The sequence below is a fragment of the Ochotona curzoniae genome, unplaced genomic scaffold (assembly GCF_017591425.1).
Source record: "Ochotona curzoniae isolate NIBS_2020 unplaced genomic scaffold, NIBS_Ocur_1.0 contig_3622, whole genome shotgun sequence".
Classification (NCBI taxonomy): Eukaryota; Metazoa; Chordata; class Mammalia; order Lagomorpha; family Ochotonidae; genus Ochotona; species Ochotona curzoniae.
Window position 1 is genome coordinate 17327008 of NW_024465926.1, and position 27344 is coordinate 17354351.

Sequence of the window (27344 nt, forward strand, 5' to 3'; positions counted from 1 at the left end):
ATCCAAAGTGTATAAAATTTAAGTCAGTTAGATACAAATTTGAATGCAGATGTGACCACTCCTTTGCTTTATGACTGTTTTCCAACTGCTTGATCTCATTTGTTTTCCTTATGTGGATGAGAGAAAACCAAGTTGGAGTCTTGCTTAAAAGAAGGAGGTAGCAAATGTTCTAAGTTCAACATGACGACTATTACATGGAAATGCTTAAGAAATGGCAAAAACGGGCCCGGTGCGTTGGCACAGTGGTTAAGATCCTCGCCTTGCACCCCCAGGATCCCATATGGGCGCCAGTTCTAATCCCGGCAGCCCTGCTTCCCTTCCAGCTCCCTGTTTGTGGCCTGGGAAAGCAGTTGAGGACGGCCCAAAGCCTTGGGACCCTGCAGCCACTTGGGAGACACAGAAGAAGCTCTGGGCTCCTGGCTTTGGATCAGCTCAGCTCCTGCTGTTGTGGTCACTTGGGGAGTGAATCACCAGACGGAAGATCTTCCTCTCTGTCTCTCCTCTCTGTATATCCGCCTTTCCAATAAAAATAAAAGAAATCTTTAAAAAAAGAGAGAGAGAGAGAGAGAGAAAAAAAGAAATGGCAAAAACAAGTGGCCAGAGTGTACTTCCTAGAGCTGAGCTCATGAGGGATTAGCAGAGATGGCCCAGAACTGTATGGAACATGTATAGGAGGATAGAAAGCAGAGAGCTGGAAATTAAATACAAGCAAAGAAAAGAAACAATTTTCAAAGGTTATGGCTCGTAAGAAATTCAATTGAGAGTTTTGAAATCATTACCATTTGTTTGCTTCGGTGGATATAAAGCAGAAAAGAGATCTGGAGCCAGGAAACTTGATTTCAATCTTCATTTATAGCTTCTACTTAAGTGAATCTGGATTACCGCAAACCTCCGTGAGGGTGTGGCCAGTAACAAAAGGGAGAATTATCCTGCTTGGAGCCCGGACACGTTGTAAGGTGGCAGCTAGTGAACAAAACTGCACAGTCATAGTACATGAATCACATTACTCCCCAACGAGAGTATTCTTCCAACAGCAGTGGTCAGCTGCGGGATTAATCACTGGCCAGGAAATGTCACATGACCTTTTGTGGCTCAGCCAGGCATTCTATTTTCATCCTGTAGCCAGACTTTTTCACCAGTTCTCTCCACACACAAAGGCAGTCATCCTGTCTGATTTTATTCTGCCTGTACCTCACCTCGTGAGTGTGTGTACAGGGTTGGGTGTCATTTTCCCCCTCATTCTTGACTCCCCAGAGAAAGCTTCTGCACTGGTTTATGGCTGTCTATCCCCTGCCATCTTCCCCCTTTATGATTCATTTTGATTTTTTTCCTTTGGTTTAAATTATCAGCTTTGGGTCCAGTATGATAGCCAAGTAGCTAATCCTTGCTTGCAAGTGCTGGGATCCCATACGGGCATTGGTTATGTCCCATCGACCTTGTTTCCCATCCAGCTGTCTGGTTGTAGCCTGGGAAAGCAGTCAAGGATGTTCCAAAGCCTTAAGATCCTGCACCCATGTGGGAGACCTGGAGGAAGCCCTTGGCTCCTGGCTTCGGATCAACTCAGCCCCAGCTGTTGCAGCCATCTGGGGAGTGAACAAGTGAATGTAAGATCTTTGTCTCTTTTTCTGTAAAATCTGCCTTTCCAAAATAAATGAATCTTTTTAAAAAATGATGAGCTTCACCATTTTGATTTTTTTTTTATTTACTTGAAAATCACAGTTACATTGAGAGGGAGGAAGAATTTCTTATCCCTGTTACATTTCCCAAAAAGCTGCAGGGTCAGGGGATAGGCCAGACTGAATCCAGGAGCCAGGAACTTATGGGCGTAGGGGCCCAAGCACCTGGACCATCTTCTGCCGCTTCCCCGGGTATGTTACCAGGAAGTTAGATAGGAAGTGGAGAAGCCTACTTACCAACAAATTCTTACCTAGAGATCCTTATGAATCCTGTCTTCATGTGTTGTATTCAAGCAGAAGAGGAAGATGAAACTAATGCAGATCAGAAAGGAAAACTGTTCACATTGGAGATGCCTGAGATTTTCTCTGAATCTTCTACATAGGGATAAACATTGTTGGCGTGTCAGGAAGGGATATCCCTGAGTACAAGTCTTTGTACTCAGCAAAAATAAATAAATAAATAACATTCATAGTGATTTTAGTAAAGCATTTTTTAAAATGTTTTATTTATTTTACTTGAAAAAATTGTAAAAGAGAAAGAAGCACACACACACTCACATCTTTCATCTGCTGGTTCACTCACCAAACGGCCACAATGATGATGTCTGGTATGGAGCTGGGAGCCTGGAGCTTCTTTCTGGTCTCGCTGGAATTCTTCCTGTGACATCCTACATACTAAGATTTATTCTATGATTCTTCCATCTCAGCCATCCGCCACCACTTTCCCAGGCCATTAGCAAGGAAGCTAGATTGGAGATGGAGCAGCCAGGACTAGAATTGGAACACATATGGGATGCTGTTGCTGCAGGAGAGGATTAGCCAGCAAACTCAAAGCTCCAAACTCCAGTAAAGCATTTTATAAAATGAATTTATATAATATAAAATACAGGCAAGCTATACAATTTCAATCATTATCAACAATGTAGAAACTGTTGGCAAACACACACATACACACATACACAAATTCATCCTTCCAAAGCGTAATTCAGAACCAGAGAAATTAAGGAAGATTAACTGGATCTAGACTGGCTAACCACCCAGCAAACATAGGCAGATCTATCTATTTATCTGATATATATATATATATGTGTGTGTGTATATATATAAATTATGCACTATATATATTTATATGCATGCATTTTATTATATACTATATATTTTAACCATGTGTGATTCACAGCAGTCATCAATTCTGTGAAAGAAAGTTCGTTAAAGTTCTCTTAAAGTTCATTTCAGAACCATAATGCCATCTGATGGGAAACATAGAGCCAGAGGGAAGGTGATAGTTGTTATACTGGTGAGGAAGAACCCTCATTGTCAACTTTTCTTCTAGTAATTGGTATTTATAGCCTGGATCTACTGACCCTTTCTTGGTTTCCCCAAAATCTATTGATTTCCAACTTCTTATTACTGGGGAAAGTTTTGTAGTTCTTTTCAAAATATTGATCCAAGAGTATTTTGTTTTGTTTTCTGTCCAAACGTACTTCCATTTCAAAAGCACAACCCAAATGTTCAGGGAACACTGGTTGACTCGGCCTGACAAAGGAACAGAGCAGAAACGACATGGAGAAGCATGTAGTAAACCCTGAACCTTTCCCATAGCGGCTCCCCTGTTCATCGAGCCTGCAAGAACTAATTTAAGGCCCCTCTGTAGTAATACACAGAGGATATGATATAATAAAAATAAATATAAAATAAAAATAAATCCAATTATATAACCACACTCAAGGGCATAAATATGTCCATTTAAACATTAACCAGTATAAGTAATGTATAGCTCTGATGGCCTAATACAAATAAGACAAAATCGATATGGCTGAAATCAACATACATTACAGAATTAATCTGATTTTATGACTCACCCTAATAACTACTATATATTTATTTGGAATTTTAGTACAGTGTTGGTTAATAAAACATCAGAGTTTTCTTGAGTTTTATGAAGCATTCTATCATGTTAATATTACGTCCCCTCCCTATAACTTGAAATAATTACCAAATATTTCCAAATCAGATTTATGTGAATAAATCCACCAGCTCTGTGTGACTGAAGCGTTGCTGCATCTTCTCTGACTTTTGGACTGTTTGCGTTCTTATTTAATTTGCTGCATCATTGAGAACCATATCTGAGATCACAAGAGTTGAAGCAGAGCAAACTGCTTCTCTTCGGAGGGCTCCATCCCTCTGTCTGCTTGTAAGTTTTCCACATGGCTAATGTCTCCTGCTTCTTTTCTCTCTCTCTTTTTTTTCTTTGTTATTAATCATAGTTTGGGGCTGATTCATTCTTCCAGTTGTCTAAGTGCCTCTAATAATTGCCCAAATGAATTTCCCACATTCAGAACCTGGCTGCTAACATCCAGACTTCTTCTTTGACTCCGTCACTTCATGTTCAAACAGTAAAAAGAGGACTCTGTGGAGAACAGCATGTAGCCTTCTTAAAAATGCAGAGTAGAATAGAACGTTTTGATCTCTCTTGCCACGGAGAAGTTCATCATCACTTTAGCAAACCCTGAGCTAAGGCTAAACACTTGTGGCAGGACTGTGCCATGTCATGTCAAAATTCTATTTCGTTTTACAAAGTAGAAAATCAACTCCTCTTTTTCTTATGTCTGTATTAAGGCGCGCGCGCGCACACACACACACACACACACACACACGTGATAGTAATACTTTTTTATTTGGTTTTATTGGAAAAGTAGATTTACAGAGAGAAGGAGACCAGAGAGCATTTTTCCACCTGCTTATCACTCATCAGATGACTGCAATGGCCAGAGCTAAGTTGACAGGAAGCCAGGAGCTGGGGACTTTTTTTCCAGGTCTCCCATGTGAATGCAGGAGCTCAAGGATTTGAGTTAACCTCTGCTGCTTTCCCAGTCCATAGCTGAGAGCTGGGTCTGAAGAGCAGCTGCCGGCACTAAAACTGATACACTTGCAGGAAGAAGAAAAGCCTGTTGAGCATCAATGCTGTCGCTGGAGCATTCATTGTTTGCAAAAATTAGTGTCACAAACAATCTCATGACACACTGAAAGAACAGAATGATGGATGTGTGAATGTTGCTGAAAGAGTAAACTATTATAATAATATAGGGGAAAACATTGGGGGGAAGAGCGAATGGGGAGACTGGAACTGAGCCTGTGGAACTGCACCATGGCAAAATCGACATTATTTTTACAATGCATAATTTTTTATTTTTTTTATCAAATTCCACATTTATAACTCATATTTGAACTTCATTTCCTCAAGCATATTTTTTACTACACATTTTATTCTGTGTGTGTCTAGATGTCCCTTTATCTTAGTGGCTTGAGTATGTGAACAAGTGTGAACCTGAGGCAATAAATCCACGAAAAATTGTCAGAGTAAAAATAGTAGATATAAATAAAAATGAGATATAAATTTGATGATTGTACACTAGAATCATTGAAAACTTAAATCTCAATGGATAGACTCAAAAGCAGCATGGAAGGGAGTGTCTGGTACAGCAGCCTTAGCCACAAATCCGATTATGGCATCTCATGTAGACAGGCCAGTTTGAGTCTCAAGTACTCCACTTCCATGCAGTGTACTGTAAGGCTCCTGGGAAGCAGCAGGTGATGGCTGAAGTAGTTGAGGTCCTGCCACCTGTATGGGAGAACTGGATGAACTCTTGGCTTTGACTTCAACTTGGCACACCCTAGCTTTTATAGCCATTGTGGGAGTGAACCAAGGAACAGGACTCTCTCTCTCTCTCTCTCTCTCTCTCACTCTCTCTCTCCCTGCCCCCTTCTAACTAAGTACATCAAGCTTCCCCATACACACACTCAGGCAGAATGGATGAGAAAATAGAACTAGTGACTTGTTGTAGTGAGAGAGAAAATAATAGAAAACAATATAAATTACTCACTTCAAGGCACAGAAAAGCCGCAGACTGAAAAATAAAAATCACAAGTGATATGTAGCTCTATATTAAAACTTGCAACCCTCTGTTGTTGGAATACCACATAGAGAGAAATGAGACAATGGATCTCAAAAGGCACTGAGATGACTGCATAAGCCCTTTTTGGCAGAAAAATATAAGCCTAGAGAATTAAGAGTGAGCAGACTTTAACTAGTATAAATACGAAGAAATGTTCCCTGGGAAACATCACAGTGGAATTTCTGACTAAAAGAAACAAAGAGAAATCACACAACCTGTGAAAATATGTAATATGATCCCTGTGGGGGAAACAATTGAAATGATGGATGATATTTCATTAGAAGAAAATGGAAGCTAAAAGGAGAGGCGAAAAAATGTTTAGGTGCTGAAAGAACTGTCAACCAAGAAGCTATATCTAGCAAGTTTATCCTTTAGAAATTAAGGGGAAATCAAGACATTAGCAGATGCAGGAAAACTAAGAGCATTTGGCCTAGCAGATGGACACTCGAAGAATAGGGAAAGGATGATCTTCTAAACCTAGGAACACTGGGAAGGAAGAAAAGACCCATAAGTCAACATATCTATAAATAAAGGGATATTTATTCTCCTCCTGACCTTTTAAATTTGTGTTTGGCAGCTGAAGAAAAACAAATGTAACACTTTCAATTATGACTCTAAGTATATGTAAGAAGAACTTTTAAGAAAATTATATTGGGGCCTGGTGTGGCAGCATAGTGGCTAGAGTTCTTGTCTTGCATGTATGAGCATCCCATATAGGTGCTGATTCCTGATCTGGCTGCTCTACTCCCCATCCAGCTCCCTACTTGTGGCCTGGGAAAGCAGTAGGAGGATGGCCCAAAGCCTTGGGGCTCTGTGCCTGCGTGGAGACCCAGAACAGGGTCCGGGTTCCTGGCTTTGGATCAGCTCAGCTCTGGCCATTGCAGCCTCTTGGGGAGCGAATCAGTGAACCGAAGATCTTCCTCTCTATCTCTCCTCCTCTCTGTATATCTGACTTTCCAATGAAATAAATAAATCTTTTGAAAAATTATATTAAATATGGGGTGAGTAAAGGGACATAAAGGGAGGAAATCTTGCATCACTTACTTGTGGTGTTAGATGGTAACTCAGGTGCTTGACACAGCTACATGCAGACACAGACGGAGTTCCTGGCATCGTGGCTCCAGCCTCATCCAGCAACCAGCTGTTGTAGCAATCAGAGGAATCAACCAGAGATCTAAGACTTTCTCTCGCTTTAACCCCCTCTATGTTTCATATACCTATTCTAAAAACAAATTTTTATAAAAAGTTAGCGGTATTAACAAATACCCAGTAAAGGTGACAAATAGATCAATTACCAATATCTGAAACAACAGGAAACTACAAAAATAATAAGGGATACTCTGCAAACTATGTCCACATAAATTGACAAACTATGCAATGGATCAAGTCCTAAGGATATATAAGCTGTCACAACTCACCAGATCTGAAATAGATCGCTTGAATAGTCTTGTACATATAAGGAAATTGAATTAAAAATAAAAATCTACTCAAATAAAAACATCCATGTCCAGATGGTTTCACTAGAAAATTCTAACTTGCTGTTCAAGAAAACTAACACAAACTCAAGAAAAAAAACTGGAGATAAATATTTCTAATTCATTTTGCAACACTGTTACTTTCATAAAACATAGAAAGATAACACACAAGAAGAAAATTTTAGAGCAATGATTGTCACTGGCATAAAATTGTTAGCAAATTAGTTATGGCCACCAATATTGTGTAACATGTTAAGCCACCATTTGAAATGCTGCCTCAAGTCCTGGCTGCTCCACTTCCTGTGCAGCTGTCAATTAATTCCTCTAGGAAAGCAGCAAAAGATGGTCCAAGTACGTGGATTCCTGAGCAAATGTGGAAACCCAGATGAAGCTCTTGGCTCCTGGCCTTTGGTTCTTGACTTTGGCCTAGCTCAGGCCTGGCTGTTGCAACCATTTAGGAGTGAATCAGTGGATGGAACATCATAAGGGATATAAAACACATACATATAAGCCTTCTACAAATTAATAAATGAGAGGTAAATAATATTGCAATATATATGATGAGCATATAAGTATCCAATATATAAGAAAATATATATATTAGTGGTAAAAACACAATACAGTTATAATAATCATTGAAAGGCAGAATGATACCTAGATGTCAATCTAACAAAGCAGATATGGAACTCCTTAAAATTATAAAATGTTAATGAAAGAATTTTTAAGTTTTAGATTTAAAAGATACACGTGAATGGAAAAACATTTACCCCAAAAGTGATATAAGTGTTAAATGTTATTTCTATAAAAATTACAGCAACATTGTAAAAAAATGTATTTTACTTATTTGAAAGTCAGAATTGCATAAAGAAAAATGTACCATTCAATGGATCACTCCCCAAATGGCTGTGATGGCAGAGACTGGGTCAAATTGATGCCAGGGTCCTCCTGGTCTTCCAAGTGGATGGCAGGCCCTAAGCAGTTGGGATATCTTCTGTTGTCCTTGGAATATTAAAAGGGAGCATGATTGGAAGGAGAGAGACTTAGGACTTGATGCCCATAAGTAATACCAGTGTCATGGAACAGCCCATTAACCTATAGGTGCCAACGCTAGGATTTAGTGTCTTGATACCACCTAGTATCCTGGCTATTTCAGCTCCCTGATAATGTACTGGTGAAAGAATTGGCTGGTCCCCTGCAACTCATGTTCGAGATTTGGGTGGAGTTTCTGGTTCCTGGCTTCAGCCAGGCATAGTCCTGCATATTGAACCCATTTGGGAATTAAATCAACTGATAGCAGATACCTCTCTTTCTGTCACTCTGTCTTAATTAAACACTTAAACACATCTTAGAAAAACAAGCATTTAAAGTCAAAGGACTAAGCCCTAATGTCCTATTTTTAGGACCTAATGTGTAGGTTTTATTTTGAAATAAAAGATAATATTTCCATCTCTGGCAGCTAATAGCTTGTATTCAAAATCTAAAGAGAATTCCTAAAATGCAGTAAGAAAGTAAACAGCCCAATTGAATTTGCACAAAAGGTATGAATAGACAACATTAAAAGAGGCTATAAAGGAAGACACATGGACATATAAAAAGATGCTCAACATTATGTGTCATCAAGGAACTGCAAATTAAGCAACAATAAGACCTTATTAAGCATATATTTGTATGAGTGTCATATAAAAGGAAACTGACAACACTGCTAACAAAGGCACTGAATGGCAGAAATACTCACTCATTACATTTGGGAATGAAAGGTGATATAGCCACTTGGGAAGAACAATCCAGCAGGTTTTTTTTTTTTTATGAAGTTGATCACAAATTAACTAGTCATGTTCCCTGGATAACACACAGGTCTGAATGTGTCTGTTGAGTGATGTTTTATGCATAATTGCAAGAAATTAGAAACAACCAAGATATAAAACTGAACAGATGAATGCACTCAAAAACTGAAGCACATCTATTCTGGAATATTGTCCACAATAACAATAAAGAACCTGTTGAGCCGTGAAAAAGAAAACAAAAACAAAACAAAACAAACGAAAAACAGAGGATCCTTACCTGTGTATTACTAAGAGAAAGAAATCAGTATTAAAAACACTATGTAATGTATATGAGTCAAGCTTTTTTGACCTTTGGAAGAAGTGATTTTATAGAGGCCGTTGAAAGATGAGTGGTGGCCAAGATTTGCTGGAAAGGGAGTAGGGAAAAATAAATGAAATACATGGGATGTTTAAGTGGAGCATGTAATGACCTTTAAGAATCTGCAGGACACATGGCACCATTCATTTACCAAAAGCTGTAGACTACTGGATGCTGAGTGAACTTTAACGTAAACCATGGACTTCTGGTAATAATAATGTGATATATTGCTCATCAGTGAAAGATGTTAGTAGTAAAGAGATGCAGATGTACTGTGAGTGGAAGAATATGTGAACCCCATACAATGTACTCATTTTTCCTATACACTGCCTTAAAAATCAAATCTCATTGATTCAAACAAAGTCACATTAGTTTATGTTGAATTCCACATTGCAAGGAGTAAAAGGAAGTATAGCTACAGAGTAAATCTTCGAAGTGATCAGAACTAGAGTTCAGGAAGGAGGAATCAATATGTGATGGTGGAAAAGATGGGACTGGATTTCAAAGTAAAGATATTGAATACTTGTCAGAGGCTCGCTGTTACTTTACTAATTTGCAACAAAAGATAACACAAGTGGAGAAAGCCTCCTGGCTTCAGATATTAACTAAAAATTAATTAACTTCTTTGACCAGTTCATAAACCATGTCCTACATTGAAACAATTCATTTAAGAGCTTGTGGACAAAACATCAAATATGCTGGTGGTGCAATTTATAAGATAAAAGACTTAAATTCCAGTCAGCAAGCTTAGAGCTGACATCACATTCATCGAGAGTGTTTCTTGAGCAAGGCACTGGATTATTGCCCTTCCAAATAAATTCACAATAGAATACAAAAGAATAAATAAACTCTACTGATTTTTAAAGCAAATATTTCACCATTAAAGGTATTTTATTACCTTTTAATGAATCCATGTTTTATATTGATAAGCACTTGGCTTTGTCTAGCAAATGTCTAATATTTTTTCCATTTCTGTTTTTCAAAAGCATGTATATATGTCATTTTAGAGCACTTAGTTACGAGATAGATAGTCAATGCTTCCTCAAAATATAAAAAGAATCTTCTATTTAACCTATGCAACTTTATTGGAATTTACCTCCAGGCTCTTGAAAATACTGAGAATTCATCCTGGGAGTCACATTTACTTTATTGGATTTTTATGAAGATTGATGAATAGCCTCAAAGTTTGTGAACAGTTTAAGACAGTCACAGGATGAAGTAGGAATGTTAAATGTTGAGAATTCTGTTAACTGCATCATCATGTCCATCTCCACCACCAGCCTCTGTGTATCACTTTCCCTCACTGACTTTCCATGCACTTGTAGCTGTGGGGAATGATTGCCATGTACATACACAGACTACTTTCTGTTGTGACCAGGTCAGCCTTCTTTTTATGCTTGCTCTCTTCTTCAAGACCACATTGATAGAATCATCACTTTTCAATAATGGTACTTCGACTTTCCTAAATATTCCCGCCCACCTATTTTTCTTTCCCGTACTTTGATTATTTTGGCCTAGAAATTTGTGTCAATACTATTTAGTTTTTGTAAGGTGTTGTGATAAAAGGGGTATTATTATAATCAGATATGTTCTTTCTGGAAAGTTCATAGTTCATCTCATGAACTTTAATGTTTTGTTCATTCTTAAATTATCATGATCACCTAACTGGAAAAATATTCCACTTTGTATCAGAACCTTAGTATTTGTCTCTGTATCTTTCTTATGCCACATTTAGCACTTGGTAGATGTTTGAATTTTGTTGGGGAAATGGAAAACATATTCCTTGTTTTCTTAGCAAATACACTCTCCCTTAAAGAAAGTAAAGAGAAAGTAGTTTCTCGCACCATGACTGTGTCAAATCATTCTGTGTCACTGCTCTCTATGTTTTCTGGAAACTCATGTGCTAGGTATCATTGTATACCAAGTATTTGTCTCAAACCCCTCTGCAATTTATTTCAATGCCTTTTTTTTTTTTTTTTTGCTATTACAAGCATAACCTCTGGAGTCAAGCTGAGCTTCAGCAGGGACACCTTGTCCAACTTTTGATTTTGAAATACAGCTTTTGTCTCCAGATTTGCCTCTCTTGGTTTCCTTCTGTTCATTTTCCTCTTGCCTTTTTAAATTAAAGTGCTAGTCCCTGGGATTGAATCTCTTGCCTGAAGCTGTCATCCTGTCCGAAGATAACAATGCTGTATTTACCATTACAAAAAAATAGAGACAACAACATGGGAAGGAAGCAATGTTTGACCTATCAGTGAAAGTGTCTTTTTATTATAAAATAATAAACTGGTTGATTGATAGATGTACCAGAGATTTTGTTTTTTAAACTCATTTTCACATCGAGACTTTCCGTTCATTTCACTGTAGTGTCAAAAATAAATTTTAATTAACACAAGACATTTACTCTTTGTTAAAATGAAGCTCTATGTTGACCTAAAAATGTCTGTGTATTAGGGGGTCTTTATGTTTTACCAGAGTTTTTTTTAATTAGACAAAAATAAACATATTACAAAAATTTATCAGTTTTATTTTTGAACTCCATTTTGTCAAAACTCTAATATGCTTAATTAAAAGCCATATTTTATGATCTGTGACTATGTATAGAAACCAGTTATAATTGTAGAGTCTTGGGAGGTAAAGCGAATATGAAAACATATTTATGGAAAATAAAATTCTACCAATTACATTTCTTATTTTTTAATTGGATACAGACGTTTGGTAGATATATTTAGGAATATTTTAATTGCAAACCAAGTGCCAGACATTTTTACATGTAGTCATTTGGTATCTGCATACTTCTTTTGTTTGATTTCACACTCTAAACATTACTGAATGCCTAACAAGCTACATTGTCAAATGACAGAGGATAGAGCTATAATCCCTTTGTGCATTGGTGATATAATATCTAAGAATCTATACGATCAGTGGGGTAGAAACCTAGGGGGATTCTGTAAACAAGGCTGATCCAGCACCCACCTATAGTCTGAAGAATGTGAGACTATGTTTACCAACCAGAAAGGTGCTTGGAAAGGAATACCCTGGGTTGTCTCCAAAACAACTTTGCATTTGTGTATTATGTATCATGATAAACCAAGGTCACTATCCTACCAGAAGGTTAATCTTGACAATATTCAGAGAACTGTGTCCTAAAGATTTACGATAACCTAGCCAGGATTCTTTTCAGAATAAAAAGTATTTTAACATTGATATATTGTGGGCTAGGTAATGATAAAAACCTAGACTGTTCCAAATGATAAACATGCAATGTTACTGTAATAGCTAGCAGAAATAAACAACACCTCAAAAACTAATAATCAATTAGCATTACTAGGAACTATGAAGCAATACATAAGCAATGGCTCTTCAGTATGCACAATTTCAGTTTGTCTCAAAAAGTAGCAGAAAAAAACATTGATATTATCAACTTTGGCTGTAGCCACGGAGACTTGATTTTCAATCCTGTGTTCCACACCTGTGGTGTCTACTTCAGAAGTTCAGTTAACCTGCTTGGATGTGTTAGTGTTTGTGCTCATAGCAATAATCTCAAAATTACCTGAAAAAATGCAAGGAGATAAAGTACATAGCCTTCAGTATCTTAGGCCTAGCGAGGTAGATGTTCTATAGAGTGTTAATATAGTTTTATTGGCGCACTGTGTGGATTGAGCAGTCAGTCAGTTCTCTGCTCCCCAGCTTTATGCACAGGCACAAAGGAAATGCACCATCACATCACTTTTTACTATCATAACTGTCAGGAAATTGATGCGGAATAGAGAAAGAGAGACAGGGTAGAAATTCACAGGGAAAATGAATTTATTATCAAAGAGAAAAATAAATCCACAGAGATCACCAACTGCTCCTATAGATACTATGAACATGGGGCAGGAACCCAGTCCTTCAGCAGCTGGCTTTTCTATAGTTTGAGGTCTTGGAGGTGCTCCTAGGGATGCAGGAATTCCTGGAGAATGGAGGAGTGGGTAGGGATGGGACCAGCTTTTCCCAGACATTTCAATTTTAGTAAGTCTTGCTCTGGGTATCAGGGGTGCTGTGGAGGTAAGGAAATTCAGAGATCTTAGGACAGGTCAAATGGATCTTTTCAAGAGTTCCTAGTGGAAGTTTCTTTGTTTACTAACCTGAGGGAATAAGACATGCAAATTAGTGTTCTTGCTCTCTTTGAGGACAACTTGGAGAAGCAATTGTCTTAGAAAGAGAAGTCCTACTTTGAGACTTTACTGGTGATCCTATGGCATGTGTACGTGATTAACATTCATCTCAGACTTCTGAGACACCCAGAGGAAGTATATAATCAGGACAAGGTCAAGGCAGAATAGCTGTTTCCAAGCATATTTAGCCATGTAGAACTTCTTGAAATCTCAGCCAAAGAAATCCCCTGTGTAACGCCCTCTCTCACCATCCATTGATCACCCAGATTTTGGAATCGTCTCTTTAGCATCATGATGATCTTATGGCCCTAAAATGTATTGTTAAGGTTATATAGACCCATATCTGATATCTAGCTATGTTACTTTATGCAGCAACCACCCCTTAATTGCTCATTATATCTATTTATTAAGATAGGCGTTTGGCTCATCAGATCTGATAAGGTACTATTATACAGGGTAAGGATGTAGTAGGTTGAGTGGAAAACAAATACACTTGTGATTAAACTATTTTATCAGTGTAAAAGTGAACATTAAATGAAGATTGTAAATCTAAGAGTTTGGGCATCTATATTATATTAAGTAGTGGGGGTGTTAAGAGTACTCTTCTAGAGATAGTGTTTAAATTCCATTTATAAGGATAAATAAAAAGAACCTCTAGGGAGAGAAGGGTGGAAAGAAACTCATTCTACACACAAGGAAGAGAAGTATGTGTGCTAATAACATTCGCCGTATTTTCAAATCTATAGGCTTCATTTACATGAAGAAAATCACACTTTTTTTTCCTTACATTTGATGTAACTCCAAGTTCTATATCCTTCAGTTTTGAACAAATCACATTTTTGTCTTACATCTTGCCATTGATTATTTCTAATTCCTGCAATATTTACTTTTATATTCTTACATCATACACAAACGTACTTTCCCCTAGGAAAACAGAAATATGATTCATTCAAGATGTAAGTAACTCTAACTAGAAATTAACTAGGAGCAATAAATGTCAGCCAAATGTCTATTATGCTTTTTGTTGCAGAGATTAGGAATTTAATATGCTTGAAATTTTTCAAAAAATGTCAAATATAAATAACCAACATTTTCAGAGTCAAATCCACCTTTTTTATTCCTTTTTGCATTCAGTGAAAGTTACGGCCTGTTACTTTCCTTTGGATTGTAATTTAGATGTCAGTCTTTACTACTCTAAAATAGTGGCCTTGGCGTTGCAGCTCTGCTTAAGACCAGCACAGCCCCCCTCCCAAAAAAGGATATGAAATCAGAAACTTCTTAGTAATTCTACTCGCTCATGGCAGGAACACTTGAAAAGTCACTCAGTGTAGGCAAGAAATAAAAAAGTGCAAGGTTCCAGAAGGCAGTGCCTAAATGAAGCTAAAATGGTTGGAAGTATTGTTTTACAAACCCTTCATCTTTAGCCCTTTTGTGGCATTTTAGTGAAAATTTGTATTGAAGCTCTAAATGCAATTACAGTGTTCAGGATGTATCTTGGTTGGATATTGAATTCCTGAGATCTGCCTGAGCAGGTCTGACTAATCAGGTGCTTCCTCCGAGCTCTGTGCCTCATTCTTCTCCCGTGTTCAAATGTATCTTTTTCTATGAAGAATGTAATTAGTTTGTTATTAGTAAATTAATGTTTTATTAATAAAATATCTACATTTTATCTCAGAATTCCAAGCTTTCTTACATTTTATAAGGACCAAAGAAAGAATATGGATTTTGAGTTAGAAAATCAAGTCAAAGTCCTAGCTTCCATTTACCTATTGTGTAGATAAAAGTACATCATTAACTTCTTTCCATTTCATTTTTAATAAGCACACAGCAGGATGTCCAACCTCTAGGAAGTTTGCTGCTGTTGATGAATAATAAAAGTAATACAATTATTTTGTTTTCATTTCTGTCATTATTATGGCAACTGCTACACAATTCTGTGATAGTTTCATGATCTCATTGAACACTTGTTGAGATGTGTTGCTTCTTTTTATTGTCTTATAATTCATTTTTCCTTTCTTTTTTACTTTTTATTTATTTCAAAGCCACAGTGGTAGAGGCAAAGAGACTGAGATAAGGAGAGATATTTAGCATCTGCTGGCTCATTTTCAGAATGAGCACAACACCACCAGGGGCAGATGACATTGAAACCAAGCACCAGAAATCCCCTCCCACATAGGAGCCAGGTGTGCAAGTACACTAGCAGTTAGCTGGATAGGAAGTGGAGCAGAAAGGGCACAAACTCTTGCCCCAGCACAGGAATTAAGCATTGGAAGCCATAGTTTAGCCCAAAGCAGCACAGTATCTCCTCAGGTGATGTATCTAATGTTGCTTAACCTGTTTATTTTAGATTGGTTTTAGTCCATCTCTCTGTGGTCAGGATGCCTCTGCCTTCTTTGACTGCTAAATCCATTGATTTTGCCTTTGGAAGTTATAGTTGCTTTACTCAAATGTCCTATTTATTATAAATAATGAAGTCCTTTTAGATATTTCTGAAATAGGATTATGAAGCTTCTAAGTGAGAAGATGAAGGTGTGTCTTAAGAGTAACTGTAATCTTTCTTGTGTCTATAGCTGTTGGGGCAAATCCTAGATTTTTGTCTCAGACTTCTTTGCTCCTACAGCAAGCAGTATTGTCCACCAGAATTGCTCACTGGAGAGAACATGAGTAAGATGTGATTCTTAATCCCAGAGCCTCACAGTTGTAGGAGGAAAAAACAGAATCCTGTTTAGGTAACAAAGGTTACAATAGTGTACATGCTGCAGGCTGTGGGTATTCAAGGAGTCGCCTGATAAAGGCGACCCAGTGTGATTTGATAGAATTCACATGTGATGTTTAATTACAAGAGAGGATTAATTACAGCAAATATAACGCAGAAGTTTAGTTTTCCTTCTGCAACATGCTGCCTAATGTGCCACTATACAGAGTAGGAAAGGGTTGTTGTTGGTGGTGGTGGTTGTTGTGGTCAGAAAGGAAACTCAGGAAATAAAGAAGATTGAGACCCTGAGACCCTGTATAAAATGCTGAAAATGAGACAGCCTAATTCACAGTAAAAAGAAGAGCTCTTTTTTTTCCCTCTAACCCAGTAATTAATAAAATGACAATGGAGAACGTGGGCAAGGAGGAGAGAATGTGTGTATGGTATTCAAAGTAACATTGTGTCCCTAGAAGAACAAATATATCAACAACTTGATGAGTAATACAAAGAATGGTCCAAATAGTATAATAAGCTAGCAAGACATGTAAGCATGTAGCAAGGCTTTGGATGAAAAGGGGATGTATTTAATTTCCGACCTCGGGAAATTTATGGGCACTGAGTAGCAATCTGTTTGTTTTTTTTTTCAAAAACAGTTTATGAATATACTCAAATTTTGTTTTCCATGCTAGTATCACTGAATGATGTCTCCATAGATCACTTCCTGTTGAATTAACATGGGCTAGATTTGCTATTCATCATGGCTGTTGGAATCATGAATTGATTATTTGCTTATTAGTATTTTTCCAACAGGCCTCATGCATCCAGAGGGAGCTGATAGTGTTCACAGATTGGGTGGTTGTGGGGAGGCAATGCTATCAATACATTTTGAGTCAGTGAGTCTTGAGACACTCTATTATTGAACCCACTTTGAAGAATTATTTGGGAAGAACTTTTTGAGCAATCACTTCAAAAACTAATATTGAAATAGCATGATAAATAAGACAAGAGCTTGGAACTTTGGCATAGAAGATGATTAAATTCAACATGTGCTCATTTTTTTTTAGAATAAACACAAATAAGATACTTTTTCTGTTCTCTTAAAACACTGCTTTTATGTGTAAGGTTTTTCCAATGAAGTTACTATCAAATCTCTGTTTAGATTACAGTTTGGTTAGCAAATGATGATTGACACTTTGGGCAGGAGGATGGAGATTGCATTTTAAGCTGTACTCCTGATGAGGTATAATGAAAATAATATCCTAAGATAATTCAGTTTAGCTACAGAATTTATCATGGACTACAGACACACTTTATGAAGTCAGAAAATAAAATCTGTAGCTAGTAATACCTGCCAGATTGAAGTTGCTCCAAGATGGAAATCAAATTTGTGAGCTATAAGTGGTTCAGCTCATTACTTAAAGATTTTTTAAAAGTTTATTAAGGACATAAATCTGTGCACTGTTTGATGAATTATGCGTACTTTCAGATAAAAATATTAAATGTTGGGGACTCACTATTTACTTTGGAAGTTTCAAAAGACGTGTATGTACACATATGATATAATTTCATTCAGAACAGTGGCATGGATATATAAAATGTTCATAATACTTTAACAAGAGAAACATAAGAGCTGGCATGGATGGCCTGGCAGGTTAATCCTCCACCTATAGTGCCAGCATCCCATAAGGGTGTTGTTTCATGCTTCAGCTGCTTCCCTTCTGATCTTATTCCCTGATCTGCTCTACAGATGTGAACCCGTGAGTGACAAGCACTCTAATGTGACACTGAGAAACAAACATGTCAAGGTGTTTAATGCGGGCATATATGATTCTTTGCTTGCGAGAACTCAGAGCTGAAGCTCGCATCAATTCCCAAAATACCAAAGGCCACTTAGTAGGTTCAAAGGAGCATTAGATTCAAAATGAGGATTTCTGTTATCTAGACTTGATTCCACCTTTGCCTTCTCAACACAGGAAGATACGTTCAGTTTTCCCTGTTAGATATAGTCACAGATTGATGGTTCCGTGATTCAGTAAGGTGACTCCTGGAGCCATGCGAGGAGCCAAGTAGAAGGCTGTGCTGTGGACGGTTCTCTCTTCTCTCCTGGAGGTGCCTCTGTGTATCAAACAGCAAACCTCCATGCAGACAAAAACTGGCAAGTGAAACTGCAACAAACCAGTTAGCACAACTGAATTTCTGTCTTCGTGTATGCCTACAATGTTATGATGCACTTAAACAGCAGAATGATGGAATTGTGACTGCTGCTATTGTAATCATATGGGGGAAATACAGGGAGGAGGGGGAGTGTGGAAAGGGAACTCCTTGAGCTTAAGGAACTATATCATGAAAAATAATTTCTTTTTTAAAAAAAGGAAATACTTATGGGGAACAGGCACAGCAGAAAACCAAGTGCCCTTTGATGTAACTGGAAAATGAAACGAAACCCAGAATCTCAGACATATATATTTGTAATTTTATATATTTGTTTTTAGACATGCTTGACACCCCATTAGGTAATGATATGAACAAATGAAAAGTGGAAAATAGTGACAAAAAAAAGCAAAAAATGAGAAAATCAAATATTAAAAAGCTTTTGTTTTTCAGGTGTATAAACCAAGACTGCATAGCTTTAAATTTATAGCCACTTTTTATTTGTTATTAATAATAGAGAAAACTTAATCCACACATACCTCTTTTTCTTCTACTGGAATGCATGTATTCCGCTTTTCTGATGGCAATGTTGGTTGGTACAGCAAGTTAACTTCCCACTTGGGATTTCAAATTCCTGCTGAAACACACCTTAATAGGCAACTAGTGATGGCTCAATGTAGCAGATTCATGACATTTGTGTTAGAAAACCTGATAATATTTCCTGTCTTCAAATTTCAACCTGGCACAGCCCTGGCTGTTGCAATCATTTGAGGGGTGAACTGTCCGATGGAAGCTCGTTTTCTCATTCTCTGCCTTTCACAGAAGAAACAAATCAACAAGTTAAAGTTGCTCTGCTGACTTCTTCTTCTTAGTTAACAATAATTCATTCCAATTAAAAATTAGAACCTACTGTTTAAGACAGCTGCTGTGAGAATGAAGATCGTTCTGAGCACCTAGACTATCAACATTGCCAAAGATGCCAGTATCAGTCGGAAGGGGTGCACGGTTATTGCGAAGGGTCCAAGCAGATCCATGCGGAGGAACTTAATCATCCAAGTTTAGAATTCAGCCTCCTTGGAAAGAAAAAGAAGAGGCTCCAGTCGACATATCGTCAGGAAATGGAAACTGGCTGTTTGTATTATCTGCAGTCATGTGCAAGGTCTGGTCAAGGGGCTATGCCGGGCTTCTGCTACAAGATGATGTCTGTGTCTGTTCACTTCCCCATCAACGTGGTTATTCAAAAGAATGAGTCTCTTGTTTAAACCTGAAGTTTCTGGAGTGAAAAGCACATTCGAGAGTTCAGATGAAGCCAGGCATTGCTTGTTCAATATCCCCAGAAAGATGAATTAGTCCTTGAAGGAAATGAAATTGCACTTGTTCCAAAATCAGCTGCTTCAATTCAGTAGGTAACAACAGTTAAAAACAAGGATATCAGAAAATTTTGAGAAGTATGTATGTTGCTGAAAAAGGAACAGTTCAACAGACTGATGACCGAATTCGAATAATTGTCCAGCAATGGAAACAAGAACCCTTATCATGTCCAGTTTTATTTTAATAATAAAATAAACAACCTGTTGATTTGGAGGAAAAATATAACAGAACCGAAAGCATCCTCTTCTTTATGCCGTTAAAGACCTTGATTGATGTGATCTCTGTTTTACACGTGGTGCCACGGACACGGTTTCCCTACTGGGATCTCTCTGTGGTCTTACGGCTCTCAGAAGCCGCTCCTCTCTTATTGGAAACCAGATCCCACTTCAGGTACTTGCAGTTGTCTCTCCCAGCCTGGGGGACACCTCCAGGGACTACTGCAGTCTGGCTTCTGGTCACCACAGAGGTTATAGCTCAAGTTTCGCTGCAGGATTGCAGCCCTCCCTGGCACGCTTCGCCAGAGCCGCTCCACAGGCTGGATGTGTTCTGCGTTCATTATGCTGTAGTGTTTGGTGGAGAACAAATGCACTTCTATTTTCATTTTGTGGATTCATTTGTTTGTTGACTAATAAACTTGGTGTGTCTCCCACCAGATGGTGCGCTCTCTGAAGACAGAGGCCCTGTCTGGTTGGTTCCTGCTATATTAGAGGTCATCAGAAGAGTTCAGGGTGATATCCAGTTAGTATTTGCTGAGTCAGGACATGGATGGCTAGATGTTCATGATAACACTGTTCTACCTTAGTTCAGGGACTGGACTGTCCCGTAATTCGTTAGGCTCAATTCATTGGACACATCTGAAAAACACAGAGGGAATTAGGTCTTTTGCTTAAAGGTGAATCTGCACATGGTTGAACATGGTGTTACCTATGAAGCTCTCGAAACAGTAGTAGGATGCCATCCACCAATTAAATCGCCGTCTTTGTGGGTGGAGTGTGGACATTGACTAAAACAAGGAGAACAAACACAGCATACTCCTTGTTTCTAACATGCAATTAGGTTTGACAAGTACAAACTTAACATTACTCATCCTTAAAAGAACTGTAAAGGAATCTGCTTTCAAAGTCTTTTAAATTTAAGTTTCAAATGCTGTAGTATATCTTACATGGAAATTCACAAAGAGCAGCAGACCACTAAAACAGAGGATTTTACCAAACAAGAAAGGTGATCTGAAATCCTAACTTGATGAAGTTGTATAGCCCACTTTGGATGTCCTGGGCTTGATTTTGCTATTTCATTCAGCAAACCTCTGGGTCTTTGACAGCTGGCCAATTCCCTTGATCCCTGTACTCTCTGCTCTACTCTGGCTCTCTGTAAAGGTGGCTAGCGTGTTCTTGGCTAAGCACTGATACAAGAGTGAGAGTGACAGTGGCATTGTACTGTACCATTTTTCAGGCTGACAAACATCAATAGCATTTGAACGGGAGTTGTGCGAAATTGTTGAAAGCATCTAGATATTTGACTCAGCCATGGCAGAGACCAATGAGAGGATAAACATCAGTGGAACTTGAGAAACAAAGGCAGGAGAGCATAGATTTATGCAGAGATTTTAAAATATGCTTTCTTGGGACACTGTCAGTTTCTTTCTTGAATTCGCAATCACATTAATGGTATTCCTCATGCATGTATGTGTGTTCATTGCTTTATATTGGCTTTCCATGGTAAAATCAGTAACATCTGCATATTAATCAATCCAAATGCGATGGACATTCTAATTACCTATTATTTGGAATCCAAATTTTACTGATTAGAATTCTGAAATGAAGATTGTGAGAAGAGCATAACAATTCCAAATGACTTCCTCAGGAGATTTATCCTATTCATTAATAGCTGAAGTTCTTCTCTAAGAGCTCCCCAAAGGAGAGTGGAAAGAAAAAAAAATATCAAAAACTGCACAAACAGGCTGAGGAAGATACATTGGTATAATTGTAGTTAATGTGCTATGCATGATGGCCAAAGACTGCTTTTATCTCTATTATTAAAAAGGAAAAGAGCTAATTTAATTTTAAGTATCCATGAGAAAAATTATGAAGCAGAAAACTGCTAATAGATGTTGTCAGGCATGCTAGCTTGTCTCTTTTGTGACATGATCCTGTTTAGAGCCTGGCTTCCTCCAGCCATGACAGTTCCCCAATGGTCCTTCAGTTATGCTGCTAAAAATTAGATGGGTATGATTAATTTGTCTCTCCCGATCTCTGAAAAGACACACTGCATAGGGCTTCTGATCTGGACACAGAGGGAGGCCTCCTTATGGTCCAGCCTTACTGGGCAGGATTCACAGCAGAGGCTCATGTGATTATAGGTGTCATTGTTAATTGAGCACAAATGTCAGTGTTCATTAGAACAAAGGAAAATGTGGCATTGCAGCCAGGGCTTGCTTGTCTTCCTCATTAACTGCATAACATTAAGTGGTATGCGTAAAACCAAAATCACTGTGTAACTTCATGGAAAAGAGCATGTTTTCCGTCTAAGTAGTTAGGTTCTTTTAAAAGTGTAAGTTTGGACAAAAAGCTGAAAAAAATAGTCACAGAAAGCCATCTGGCGTTATTAAATTGCCATTTGAATGAGGATGAGTTAGGAGTAAGCATTTTGAAGCTAGGGCATCTACAGTAAACACAATTCAAATTTGTATATTTCCCTCTTCTTGGTGAGCATAGGCTGATTTTCTTGGTATTAGAGATCCTCGAGCACTGGAGACGTCCCTGTCCCCAGCTCATTGTCAAAGCTTTGATAACAGATTTCCAAGCCTATCTCATCTAGTTCTACCTGAACTGCCACTTACCTTCACCTCTAATAACAGTGGCTGGGCGGAGCTGCTAGAAACACAGCCGTGAAAGCCTGTGGTTTGGCAGATTTGAAGGAGGCACTCTTTTTATAACAGCTAAGAGTGACACAAACCCCTAACTATAAGGATGTGGCTGGGCTATGCATTGAAATCCATCTCACCCTGAACAGCTAAGGGTGGGGATGGTAATAGCTCATTGTAAAATGTTTGGATGTTGATCCAGTTTGGGCTATGACAATCCAAACAAATATCGCATCCAGGTTCTGAACTTAGCTCGGAGTCATAGCAATGAAACGAACAGTTCTGCAGTAGGCAAGAGGAGAGGTGGGGAAGTAGAACATAAAGATTCAGTGCTTTAAAGGGGAAATGATGTCGAGTTTGTCTGTGAAGGAACATAAAACCAGATAACTTTGAAGACTGGCTTGAATGCTCAAGTCCTAAACATGGGAAACTAAAAGCTTTCCTGCAGTTCAACATGAATTGTGATTAGACATAGACAACCTTGCTTAAGGGACAAAGAAAGCTTTGCGTGGATTGCAGGTGAGAAATTGGGTGAACCTTAAGTCGTCTCAGGCTGTGGGATTTGTGACAGTGCTGAATTTCTCTACTTCCACCAGTGATTCTAGTGTCCATGGCCTGTTTCCTACTGTAAAAAAAAAAAAGGAAAGAAAGGGATTTGACACCAAAAGAACATTCTATGGAATATTAATTCTGACATCTGAATTTAGAGAGGTTGTATGCAACAGAAAATCACTAGAATTAGAACAGAGATGAAAGAAAATGAGTGCCAAAAGGAGAGTGAGGAAGAGAAGAGGAATAGAGCAAAGAGATCTGGAGGAAGAGGAACAAAAAAAAAAATGGCCAGCCTACTTTGAAATAATTTAACATGACTGTCTATTTATACTCTTCAATACGCCTTTCTAATATCTGCATCCCCACATATTTAGCTTGGTAACACTGCTCGGGCCACTGTGAACACCGTACAGAGTATATGAATGGCAACACTGAGGGGACAGCTCATCAACTCTGCTTCAGAATTGAACTCTCAAAGATAAGTTCTGCACTACCGTCATCAACGTGTGCACAAATGCTATTGGGTGGCACCTGCCTGAGGAAAGTTTTACAGAATAGAAATGAAAGATCACCCTGAAATCTGTGATTGGCTTACCTTTCGAAGGATGTATGCAAGCCGAGGTTGGAAATTGTTGGAAGTTGGCAGAGTCAGAGAAGGTGTGGATGTGGGAGGAAAAGCAGAAGCGTGCAGTATCTAAAGAGGGAAGGGAGGGGTAACAGTCCAGTGTATCAGAGACTTTGGAAAGTTTAAATTCACTGAACTGACAGAGGTCACCTGTGTTTTACAACATAGTGCCACTCTCTATTTTGTACGGTCGGACCTTAGTGTATTTCTGTAAAAGAGAAAAATTAATTTCTATACATAATACATTTTCATACATGTTTATGGAACATATATGTTTATAGACACACACACATATATATATATATATATATGTTGAAAAGGCTGAGTGAGAGAAAGTTTTCATCTTTCCTGTACGTAAGTTGCCATGTAACATGTTCCTATATAACACTTCTTTTGCTAAAAATACTGGTGTTGTTTTAATAAAATAATTATCAGCTATACATGTTAAGCCTTTCTCTGCTGCCCTCCAAAATTAGTTAAAGTTCAATTTGACAATTTACTGATGTACTGTTGAATTTCTGTCTGAGCTAGCCTATGACTCAGGTTTTAATGGGCTTGTGCTTACATGTGTACTGTGCCTTAGTTTAGACCTTGATGCTCTAAACAAATCAAATTCTTTTGAAAACTCAGCTGAGAAGAGACCTTTGATTTCTCCCTAATGCTGATTAATCATTCCACAATAAGTTGTTTTGCAATGCTTTTTTTTTTTTTAAAGATTTATTTTTATTATTTTTTCATTGGAAAGGCGGATATACAGAGAGGAGAGACAGAGAGGAAGATCTTCCGTCCGATGATTCACTCCCCAAGTGAGCGCAACGGGCCGATACTATGCCGATCCGAAGCCAGGAGCCTCTTCTGGGTCTCCCACACGGGTGCAGGTTCCCAAAGCTTTGGGCCGTCCTCAGCTGCTTTCCCAGGCCACAGGCAGGGAGCTGGAAGGGAAGCGGGGCTGCCGGGATTAGAACTGGCGCCCATATGGGATCCCGGGTGTGCAAGGCGAGGACCTTTAACCACTTGCGCCACCGCGCAGGGCCCTGCAATGCTTTTGAGGAAACAAAACAAAACATCTGTTCAAATTAGGTTAGATCTATCCTTTTGAATTTAATTCCTGTTTACGAGATGTGAGAAATGTTGTAAGGACTGCTCCACTGTCAGGAGCATAATGACAATATCCCTCTCTCCATAAGCCTTTTTGTGACTACTGTTCATGGTCAGGATGTTATACTATACAATACAGTGGTTATTTTAATGCATACTTTGTAGTGTCAGACATTTCAGGAGGTCAAAACAAAATACATTCTCATATAATTTTTTTAAAGATTTTTATTTTTATTGGAAAATCAGATATACAAAGAAGAGGAGAAACAGAGAGGAATATATTCCATCATTGATTTACTCCTCAAGTGGCCGCAACAGCTGGAGCTGCGCCGATCTGAAGCCAGGAACCCAGAGCTTCTTCCAGGTCTCCCACATGGGTACAGGGATGGCTTTGGGCCATCCTCCACTGTTTTCCCAGGCCACAAGCAGGGAACTGGATGGGAAGCAGGGCCCCCAGGATTAGAACCAGCACCCATATGGGATCCTGGAGAGTGCAAGGCAAGGACTGTAACTGATAAGCAACGGTGCTGGGCCCACTCTCATATAATATTAAGAGAAAATATTTACAGAGCTTTATTGAAATAGGAGGGAATGGAGTAACCATGTGGATATCCAAGAAGGCTCCTCAGAGGGGGTAACATTTGAAACAGCTTGATTTCAAAATAAGCGATTTCCAGAAGAGAATAAAACGGGAGGGATTTCTACCTGGTGGGAACAGTGTATGAAAACCCTAGGAGCTATGGCTTAGCATCTTTTTCTGGGGAATATGTGAGTCATTCTGGAAGGACAGCATCGTGTGCCTGGAGTGAGGGATGGCAGGAGATAAAGCTGGAAACATAACTCGGAAGCCAGTTTGGAAGAGCCTTACATTCCAAGCTAAGATACTTCTCCTTTATTCTTCTAGCTAGGATGTCAGACATTAGGCAGCCATGATTTGATTGATTTATAAAGAGAAACTTGTCTGTGGGTGGAGGATGAACCAGAATAAAAAGACAAACAAGAAGAGAGAAACGATCAACTTCCTCTCTTAAGAGCAAAGTGCCATTTTTATTGGGTGATGTATTGGTTTATTTCCTGAGCCAGGTCTTGTAACTCTCCACACTCTTCATGTTAGTTTTAATGTGAACACTTTGAAAAAAATCAAAGGCTTTTATCTGGCTTAGTGTGGGTCTTAATGAAGTAAAAGCTAATTTATAAGGATAAACAATCTAGAATTATTAAAAATGCAAGTACTTTGATGAGCCTGTTGGATAGATTCATGAGCAGAGTAGAGGAAACTAAATTTGTTCATTTGCACAGAGCAGTTTCTCAAGCAGGCTGTTTCACACTGAAGGTTTGACCTGGATGGGAGTATTGGCACAAGCATGACATAGCAGCAAGCGAGGTTTTCTCTCCTGAAGATTCTGTAATCCAAAACCAGTTGCCAGCGATGGACAGGGGTGTGAAAAGCAGATTTCATATATTTGAAAATGAGAAGGTCCATTATAACACAGCAACTTGGCTTCTCAGGCAGAAAAGATATTACCAAGTCAATAGAGTATGGAAATCTTCCAGTAGAATTTTACTCTGGTCAGCAAGATTTACCGTGTTACTGCCTCTCAGCCACATTTGCCTAGAAGGCTCCAGACTCTTGCTTTGCTTTTGTGAGAATGAGGCATCTATTAGGGATAGGCTTTTCTTTCTTTTCTTGCACTGTTTACTACAGTGGAGCTTTGGCTGTTTCATTGAACTATCAAGGTTTTCTAATTATCCACTAAAATCATCCAATGGCATCTTGATGACCCTCTTATGTCGTGTTTACATGTGGTGCGGAATTCCAGCTTCCTTCATTCTCAACCCTGCACTTCTGACTAATCTGCTCTGGGCATCTTAAACATTTAGCCTCTCAGGCTACAACTTCCTAGAGAGTCTCCCATTTTCATTCTAACCACTCCCCACAATGGCATTTCCTTGTAGAAGCAACAGCTTAATATGAAGGAGAACTTCACAATGCAATTGTTGTAATCTTTGATGCCTTTTCATTGCTCTCAAGACAATGAACTTTAATGCAAACCTCACGAAACCTCAAACAAGCTAGTTTTGTCCTACAATAAATTAAAGTGGTTTGGCTTTTAAATTTTGTCTCAGGCAGTGGACAGAGGCTCCTTCAGTCCATCCATCACTCCTATGAATTGCTCAGATTGGCTCCCATTTTAAAGATGATCAAGATTATGGTTAATTAAAATACCTTTAGTAAGTAATTCCTGATCAACAGCACATGGAAACCAGTGACACAGAAGGAAATGATGAATGCTTAGAGGAAGAAATTATAGAACCTCTGGATTAATCTCATGGTCACCTAGCAGGATGTGAACTGACTTGGCTTTGAGGTGAATGAGCATCAGTTCGACTTGAGCATTGGAAATTCCTATGTGCATTTACTAGACACTTCATGCCTATCGACGTTTCTGAACATCAACATGTAAATGAACTCATGTAAAAGGACCAAAAAAAAACCAGAACATGTACTGCTTTAAATTTATTTGACTGTCAGTTGATGCAATAAACATAGAACTAGTTAGAAACTTTGCAGACCTATAT

At 38.4% G+C, this 27344-nt stretch overlaps 1 pseudogene; it reads left to right on the forward strand.

Annotated features, from left to right (window-relative positions):
- The first annotated feature begins 19188 nt into the window (after positions 1-19188).
- LOC121157799 lies at positions 19189-19810 on the forward strand (annotated as a pseudogene).
- Positions 19811-27344: the final 7534 nt, after the last annotated feature.